Source organism: Meriones unguiculatus, chromosome 3 (genome assembly GCF_030254825.1).
Source record: "Meriones unguiculatus strain TT.TT164.6M chromosome 3, Bangor_MerUng_6.1, whole genome shotgun sequence".
Classification (NCBI taxonomy): domain Eukaryota; kingdom Metazoa; phylum Chordata; class Mammalia; order Rodentia; family Muridae; genus Meriones; species Meriones unguiculatus.
This window is the reverse complement of record NC_083351.1, coordinates 137,886,798-137,895,761: the sequence shown is the minus strand read 5'-3', so window position 1 is coordinate 137,895,761 and position 8,964 is coordinate 137,886,798.

The following is an 8,964-nucleotide window of genomic DNA, read 5'->3' as shown; positions in this document are numbered from 1 at the left end:
CACAAGAAAACAAAGCCTTATGGAAACCTACTAGATTTGTGTGTGTGTGTGTGTGTGTGTGTGTGTGTGTGTGTGTATTTCAATGCAGGTACTCTGTACGTGTAGGCAATATCCTAGAAGACATGAGACATTTAATGAAAGTGCTAAGCTTTGGATACCTCCCCACCAGTTACTAGTCAGGGAGGCCTGAAGCACCACAGGGGCACAGGGGTGGGAGGGGAGACACCACACGCACTATTTTCTGCTCCTGCTCTTTGAGGAAGAAAGAGCCTGCTCTTTGAGGAAGAAAGACACAGCACGCTTTGACTGATTGCAGGACACTGGGAAATAGAGCAGAAACCTGGAAACTCCCTCCATGCTTCCCGGCTTTCAGAGTCCCAGAAAGTGCTAGCAGGTTGTCAGGGTAGAAAATGGTACAACTAACACTGACCTGCCAGACAAGATTCGCCTGTGGTACAGTAGTAGCGTGTCCCAAAGGAAACTGCTTTCCCCAGTTCCAAAAGCGATGAGTGGCTGTCTGTGGCCCTGTCAGCACGTGCTGGCCTCCAGGCTCCTCCGCATGGTAAGTGCCGCTTATACAAGCCTCCCTTCAGCCCGCAGGCTGCCCTCACCCAGCGACTCCTTTTCCTCATAACCTTGCTACTTCAGACACTCTTTCTCGGTTTGTCTCTCTGTGCTCTCTCTTTGTATTCCTCTCTCTGCGTTCCTCCCTCTCTCTTCTGCTCCTACTTTCCTCACGGCCAGCTTCAGTCTGCTTCTTTCTCTCTCTGCTCTGGACTCTTCCAGATGCCCCTGGCTGTGCCCTCTCTCCCTCATATCTACAATAGAAGTTTCCCCTCACATACCATGTAGTGGTCATGTTGTCAGTTCATACACCACACTTTGTAACTGGATTTGAGGCCTGCTTACTTGGAGCGATTGCATGTCCGGTACTGTAAACCTGCTCAAAATCCCATGACGTGGGAGGTCATAGGCCCCAGAGGAAAACCTCCCGCCATTGTTTTGCTAAGTGCACATACTGTAAAACTGTCTTCAAAATATTTTAAGTGCATAGATGAATGCCATTTTCAGCTTCAGGCAGAGAAGTTCTTTTTTGCAGAAGTCTCAGCTGATGCAGAGACTTGTAACAGGACACCATGTTGAAAATAGACTGTTGAGTGACTGGCTAAATAGAGCAGATAGGATGGAGATTTTTTGTTTGTTTGATTTTGTTTTTTCCCAAGATAGCAAAAATTTAATAAAAATAAACTTCAGTTTGGAAAATGCGAATTTAAAAAAAAGAACAGAATGTCACGGGGGCTTTAGCGCTTCACCTGGGCGTCAGGCAGAGGTCTCAGGAGCTGTGGTCTAGGGAGAGCTGCTGGGGAGGACTGCAGGCCTCAGGCATGAGCAGCTCAGGTCTTAGCTGGCTAAGGGGTTTGTTGTTGTTGTCGTTCTGTTTGTTTATTTGTTTTCACTTGAAATAGGGTTTCATATAGTCCATGCTGGATTCAAGCTTGCTAGGTAGTCAAGGGTGGCCTTGAACTTCTGTTCTTCCTGCTTCTACTTCCCCAGGGCCAGGTTTATTGTACACTGGAGTCTCAACTCCGCATCCCCACCACCAGGCTGTGGATGCACTTTAAGTTCTGCCTCCAGCCTTGTCAGGAGATATAAACATGGGGCTCTCTGATTTGGCTCATGGATGAGGGGACGGATGGAATATAAGAGTGAGAGGATAAAGAGGAGTGCTGAGAAATGCTATTTCTAGATGTGACGCAGCTGTACACTCAAAAACCCACAGCAGCCGTGGGTTACCTGTCACTCTAGTTAGGACAGTGCAATGGCAGGTAAAGGCACGCACTGCTCAGCCCGTGTCCCACGTGTGACCCCTAGAGCGAGGCACACAGGGAGGGGAGAACAGAATCCATATGTTTCTTACTTGGCTACCACACAAAGATATGGCGTGCAAACGTGCACACACACTGCATACATTCGTACATACACACATGCATACACACATGCCATGCACATTCACTTACATACATGTATACATACACACATGCCATCTGGAGCTTGAAAACAAGGCCAAGCTGGTCAGCATTCCAGCATGGATGGGGAAGAACACACAGGTTCCATTTCTAGCTGAAGAACTACTGCCAGCCGATAGCTGCTGCGGACAGCAAGGCCTTTCCCTGGAGCTATGGCCACAGGAAGATCACCAACTTTTGGTGGATGGCGCCACACCCATGCACATGTGGGCACCACCAATTAGACTGGGTGAGTTATAAAAAAGAAGGAAAAGAGAGAGAAAGATGGGGAGGGGATGGGAGAAGGTCCTGGGAGGGTGTAAGGACGGAGTTAAGGATGGGTATGACCAAGAACATTATATACATTATATATATACATAAAGTTTGAAATTATCAAAGAATAAATTTATAATATTACTTTTAGAAACTCCCAAAAATCAATTTGCAATGAAAAACAACAGAAACTATACAAATACATGGAAACTGAACACCACATGTGTGTAACCAATGAGTCACAGAAGAAATTGGGAGAAAAATTTTCAAAAGTCCCAGAATCCAATGAAAAAGAAAAGACAACTTGCCAGAATTGCTGGAACAAGAAGTTAATGGCTCAGAGCCTTTATGTTAAAAAGCAAATCAGGAAGACAATAAACAACCTAACAAAGCTCCTAGGAGACTGAGGATAGTTCAAACTCAGGAGCAGCAGCTCACAAGAAACAAGAAAGATTAAGGAAGTCAGTGAGGTGAAGACAGAAAGAAGAAGAACTCAATCAAAAAACAGGATTAAGCTGGACATGCCTTTAATCCCAGCCTGGCCTACAAAGGAAGTGCAGGAAAACCAGGGTTACACAGAGAAACCCTGTCTTGAAAAATAAAAACAAACAAACAAACAAACAAAAAGATTAATACCCCTTCCCCCAACCAACTAAGCAAAAGAAAAACAGACCCAAATGAATATAGTTAGGGATGAACTGCCAACCATAATGACCCATTAGGCAGCACTTTAAAAACTTAGGTTCCAAAAGACCAGAAGATGAAAAAATTCCTAGACGTATATGACCTACAAAAATTAAATCAAGAAAATATGAACAACATAGACAGCTCTATTACTGCCAATGAGAATGAAGTAACAGAGAAGTCTGGGGCCAGACAGGCTCATGGATCAATGCTACACAAACTTCCATGAACAGTCAGAGAAGAAACATGACTGAGCTCATTCATGAAGCCAGCCCCACCCTGGTTCCAAAACCAAAGATTCGCAGAGGGAAACAGACAAACAAACAAACAAACAAACAAAAACCCTATAGATTACCCTGAACAATAATACAAAATTTCTCAATAAAAGTCTTGCAAATCAAATTCAAGAATACATTTAGATCACACAGCATGACCAAGCTAGTTTTGTTCCAGAGATCTAGGCAGATCAATATATACTCATCACTAAGTGTGATTCTGAGCTTAGACAGACTTAAGGACAAAACCACAGAACCATCTCAATTGACTCAGAAAGGGCCCCTGACGAAGGTCAACATCTCTCATGATAAAAGCACCAAAGAAATTAGGAACAAAGAGAACATCCTTTAACATGGTAAAGGCTACGTGTGATAAGCCTATAGCAAGCATAGTATGTAATAGAGGAAGAGACAACATTTCCTCCACAGTCTGGAATTGCACTCTCCCAACTTTTACTCCATGTTGTCTCAGGTTGAAGAACAGGTAAGAGAGAATTAAAAAGTATAAGTAGGAAAATAATTCAAATTCTGTTTGTAGATTACACGTTCCTATGATTAAAAGACCCCAACAATTTTAGCCATGTGGTAGGACACAAAACCAACATATGTCAGTAGTTTTCTGTTTAATAATAACGAATTTGCTGTGGGAAAATGCTATTCACAATAGCTTCGTAAACAAAAGAAAGGCTGGGTGGTGGTGGCGCACGCCTTCAATCCCAGCACTTGGAAGAGGCAGGCAGATCTTGGAGTTCCAGCACAGCCAGGACTACACAGAGAAACCCTGTCTTGCAAAACCAAAAACCAACCAATCAACCAACCAACCAACCTAGAGAGAGAGGGAGAGAAGGAGGAAGGAAGGAAGGAAGGAAGGAAGGAAGGAAGGAAGGAAGGAAGGAAGGAAGGAAGGAAGACCTGCAAATTAGTCTAAATCAAAGATGTTAACGAAAGCTTTAGGATACTGAAGACACCAGAAGGAAAGGTTGTGTGCACACGAACAGGCAGAGCCAGTCCTGTGAGAGCGGCTAATGCTAGCAAGAGCTACAAAGGTGAAATGCAGTCCATATCAGGAGTCGATGGCATCCCGCAGAGCTAGAACAGTGCTGAGGAGCACAGGGGGCCAACAACGGAAAGCAATCCCTTAGTCGAGAGAGCAACACTGAAGGAAGGTGTCCCAGCACCCGACCTAAAGGCAATGATGAAGCCACGATGGAAACAGCATAGCAACGGCTCGAGCCCGGATGTGCAGAGCAATGGAGCAGGGAAGGACTCGTCAGTAAATCTATGTAGCTACAGCTGCCTAACTGCAGACAAAGCTGTCAAAAATCCATCGAATGAGAGGCAGCCTCTTTAACAGCCAGTGCTGGGGAAACGGGACACCCACACTTAGAAGAATGAAACTATTTCCTTTTCCTTTTTTTTTCCCTTCACTCTCCAGAATACTCAAAAATGGACCAGGGACTTTAATGCAGTACCTGAAACCTTAAAGTCGCTGGAGGAAAACAGAGGGGAAAGAGTTCAGAGGTCGGCGCTGGCAAGGATCTTCTTTCTCAACAGGACTCGACAGCCCAGGAAGCAAGCCCGGACACCGCTTTAGCTGCGGGCGAGGCCCGGGAGAAGGGAGCTGGCAGACGAGAGGAGTCAAGTCCCGGGCAGAAGCCACTCTGGGCAGAGCCTCTGAGGGTTCAAGGGGTCACGGGCGTCCGACCCTGGGGCAGGCTGCACGGGCCGGCATTTGGGGGCACAACCGAGTCTCCACAGAGGCGCATAAACAAACAACCAAGGTCAGGTGTAGTGAGCAGCCTGAGGTAAATCCGCGCCCACCCGCTGTGCAGCATGAAAACATGACTGAAACAGTTTCGTGTTTCTGAAGAAACTGAGGTCACGAGACCCTTGCTGAATCTCAACGGGAGGGTGCTTCAGGCGCGCGCAGGAGACGAACATCCGCAATGAGTGAAGCACTACAGACGCACAGATCTTCCAGCCCATACATGAAGTAAACGGTGTTCCATGACCAAGACACAAACGGCCCGTAAATGCTTGCAGAGAAAAAGTTCAGCATTCTTAGGAATCCGGAGAATGCAAATAGTCTTTTTTTTTTTTTTTTTTTTTTAAGATTCCGTCTAATACCGGTCAGAATGACTATGAAGGGAATAATGTTGGGAGGATGTGGGAAATGAAGAGCCTCGTCTACTACCCCTGGGAGTGTAATTGCAGCGGCCGCGTGCGGGTTCCTAAAAAAAAACCGAATGTGAAACGGCCACGTGACCCATGCACGCCGCTCTGCGCATGCCTGAGGCAACCTACGGGCCGGCACCGCAGAAATCTCAGTACGTCCGCAATTATAGCTGGGCTGTGCCCGCTAACCAGCCTAGGTATGTGGAAGAGGACCCGGGCGTAAGGCACGCCGGGAAACCTAAGTGCAGAGACAAGAAAGTCTCCCGGTCTCCAGGCGCTTGTTAGACCCGGTGGCGCCCAGACCCGTGCCCGCTGTCCCTGCAGAAGCGTGCGCTCCTCTGTGACACCCTTCCGGGTGTGTGGCTCACGTGTATGGCGGCGTGCGCTCACGCAGGCGTGCGTGGTGCAGGGGTGTGTGTCACGTTCCCTGGCATTCTTACTTCACAGCCACATAGATGCCGGCCTCTGCTGCGCGTGAGCTCCGAATCTACCACGACCTGGCTGTCACTGAAACTTCTCATGCCTGTGTCCTGTGGAATAGTGGATCTGGTTGGAGACGGGTGGACCCAAAGTGATTGAAACACTTTGTGTGTACGTGTGTGTGTGTGTGTGTGTGTGCGTGCGTGTCTTGTAGTGAGACACTGAGACGTGTTATGCCCAGATCGCAAAGACCCCAAAGACCACCAGAAGACCGACTGTGCATGCAAGAACCAAGAGCCTTTATTTTGGGCTCCCCACCATCCAACGCAGTGGATTAGGGAAGGAGCGCTGAGTGGCTGCAAAGCTGGGTTTTTGTTATGGTCTGAGCAAGGCACAGGACTTTCAGTTACATGACTGGTTCCCATTTAGGAGAAGCAAGCTTTTCCTAAACTGACTGGTTGGTGCTGATCTGGGGATGTGGGGACTTCACGGAGTGTCCAAGTAACAGCTGTGCCCAGGTAACAGTGCTAACAGAAAGTGCCCAGGTAACAAGATCATTCTGAGTAGCTAAGCAAAGGTTTCTCACTAACCTTTAATTTGATTGGTCAAGCATGTGGGGACTTTTCAAGGCGGTTACTAGATTATTGTTTCTGATTTTCAGGGAGGTTATTGAGTCATTGTATCTTACTTCCATGGACTATAGTTTCATATCCTGAGGAACAGAAACAGGATCTAAGCAACTGTGGGAACATTACCAGGAAACAGAAAGTCAGGCCTACAGTGTCTTATGAGGCCTGTCATGGCAGCACACCTGCCCTTCATGACACAGGAAGTAGCAGTAACAGGGCCGCGAGGGGAGGTGTTCCAGCTAGGATACACAGAAAAACTCTGTTATTAAGAAAAGAGCGCAGCATAGACTCCCGGCCCTGGCTCCCGCCTGCTTGCCACACTCCTGTGCGGATGAGATGGTGATGAGGAAACCCACACACGGGCCTCACTGCTTCTGTTTCAGCCATGAGTCAAAGAAGAGGTAGAAATGCTGCAGCAACGGAAACGCCGTGCAAAGTGTGACCCTTGGGCAAGGGCAGGAAGGAGCGGAGAAGTCCTGCAAGTTATGAGGCCGTTTCTCTTCATGGAATATGCCTGGTGATGGAGGGTCAGCAGGTACGTCAGGTCTTGGGGGAAAAGAAAGAGTTTACCGTGTTCAGGTCATAACGCGGCTTGGGGTTCTTGCTCCGGTGACAGTGGACACAGGCTGTCTGTCTACTGACGACATTTAGACAGCTGCTTTAAGCCAACTCTATTTTTTTGTCTTGGAGAATAAACTGATGGCGTTAGGTGCTGGTTAGCTGTTGTGCTGGCTGGTTTTGTGTGTCAACTTGACACAAGCTAGAGTTGTCAGAGAGGAAGGAGCCTCAGCTGAGGAAACGCCTCCAGGAGATCCAGCTGCAAGGCACTGTCTCAGTTAGTGATCAGTGCGGGAGGGCCCCGGGTGGGTGGTGCCATTTCTGGGGCTGGTAAACCTTTGAAATCAGGCTGAGCGAGCCGCACACACATCACACACATACACGCATGCATACACATAATGCCACACCCACCCACCCACCCACCCACCCACACACACACACAGATGCACACTCGCCATCAGGAGGCGGTGATCACAGCCCTGGAGCAGAGAAGAGGAGCAGCGCAGCGCCCTTACTCACAGCGAGCATTTCCGCCAGGCTCCCCATGTGCAGGAAAACTGACAGCGCTGCATCCGGGGAGCACGGAGCCCACAGATTACCTGCAGGGAGGCTGCAGCGAAGCAGCATCCGGAACAGCTGCCTGGCCCGGGGGATGACGCACTTTAGATGTAATCACCGAGGGAAGCACTGAGGAGGGGCGGACAACGGAACAGTTAGTTACTAACAGCGTTTAGCTGATGGCAGATCCAGCTTTCGGATTTTCTTGTTGCTCAAGTAAGTATCTTTCTGAAGGACCAATCTCATTCACTGTATTCAGTTTTTTTCCAGTGGTAAACACAGCGTGAGCCACTTGGAAGGCAGGAGCTTGCAGTAGTGAGTTCTCCAACTGCTTACAGACCGTCTCCCCAGCCCCCCACCCCACCCCACCGCCTTCCCCTCTTCCTCTTTCTGCGCTGGCAGACTTTGAGAATGAAGGGTGCTGAGTCAGCAACCGTGGTTTCGTCACGGAATGAGTGATCACGTCATCAACACGATGGCTTCACTTTGGTGAGGTGCAAGGATTTCTTAGGGGGCAGTAGAAAGTTGTCCTTACAATCCTGGATCGCCCGCTTGGTCACACCTGGGTGCCAGTGGAAGGTTCGAGTTGCTGCCTTGCTGGCTGGTCTCCGGACGAGCTCAGCTGTGGGTGAGTGGACCCACACGCGCACGGACAGGAAATGGCTGTGAACACGGGCCCCCTGAAACAGGTGAAAAGCACACGTGTTCTTTCTACGCTCTCCATATACTGTAAGTGACCGTTGGTGGTTCAGAAAGCTGGCGGTGGAGTGACTTCACTGGAAAAATGAAGAAAATTAAAGGCAAAGAGCAAGGAAATTGCGCATGTGTCCGTTTACCTGTCTATCATTACCTCCACAAGCCTGGGAGTTCAGGAAATACCATGAATGCTGGTGAACAAGGAGGACAAAGTCACAAGCAGAATAGCAGAAAAACAGAAACTGTATCTCATGTTTACGTGCTAACAGTGAGATATCTAAAATGACACCAGGGACACCAAATGCCAGCAATAAAGTGTACATAATGGTAAATTTAAACAGCCAGCAAAATCTGAACAGAGAGAAATGTGAGACTTTTTCAAAGAAATAGAGGGAAGTCTAATAGGTGTATCAAGAGGTGCCATGTTCACGACAAAAAGGTTAGTTGGTAACAGTACAAATCTGTCTATACAGTCACTAAAGGTTGTCTTGAAGGTTGGACTCCCCTGTTGCTCCTCTGTAGCTCGTGGGGTGCGAAGGAGAGCAGCTAGATGCTGTCATGTCTCATCTTCACCAGGTTACAGGCACAGTTCAAGGGCACAGGTCTCCCTGGCAGGCAGGCGGAGGCGGCTGGAGCCAGAAGCTGGTCCCATCGCACGTGCAGCCAGGATGCTCACGGTGCTGTGCTCAG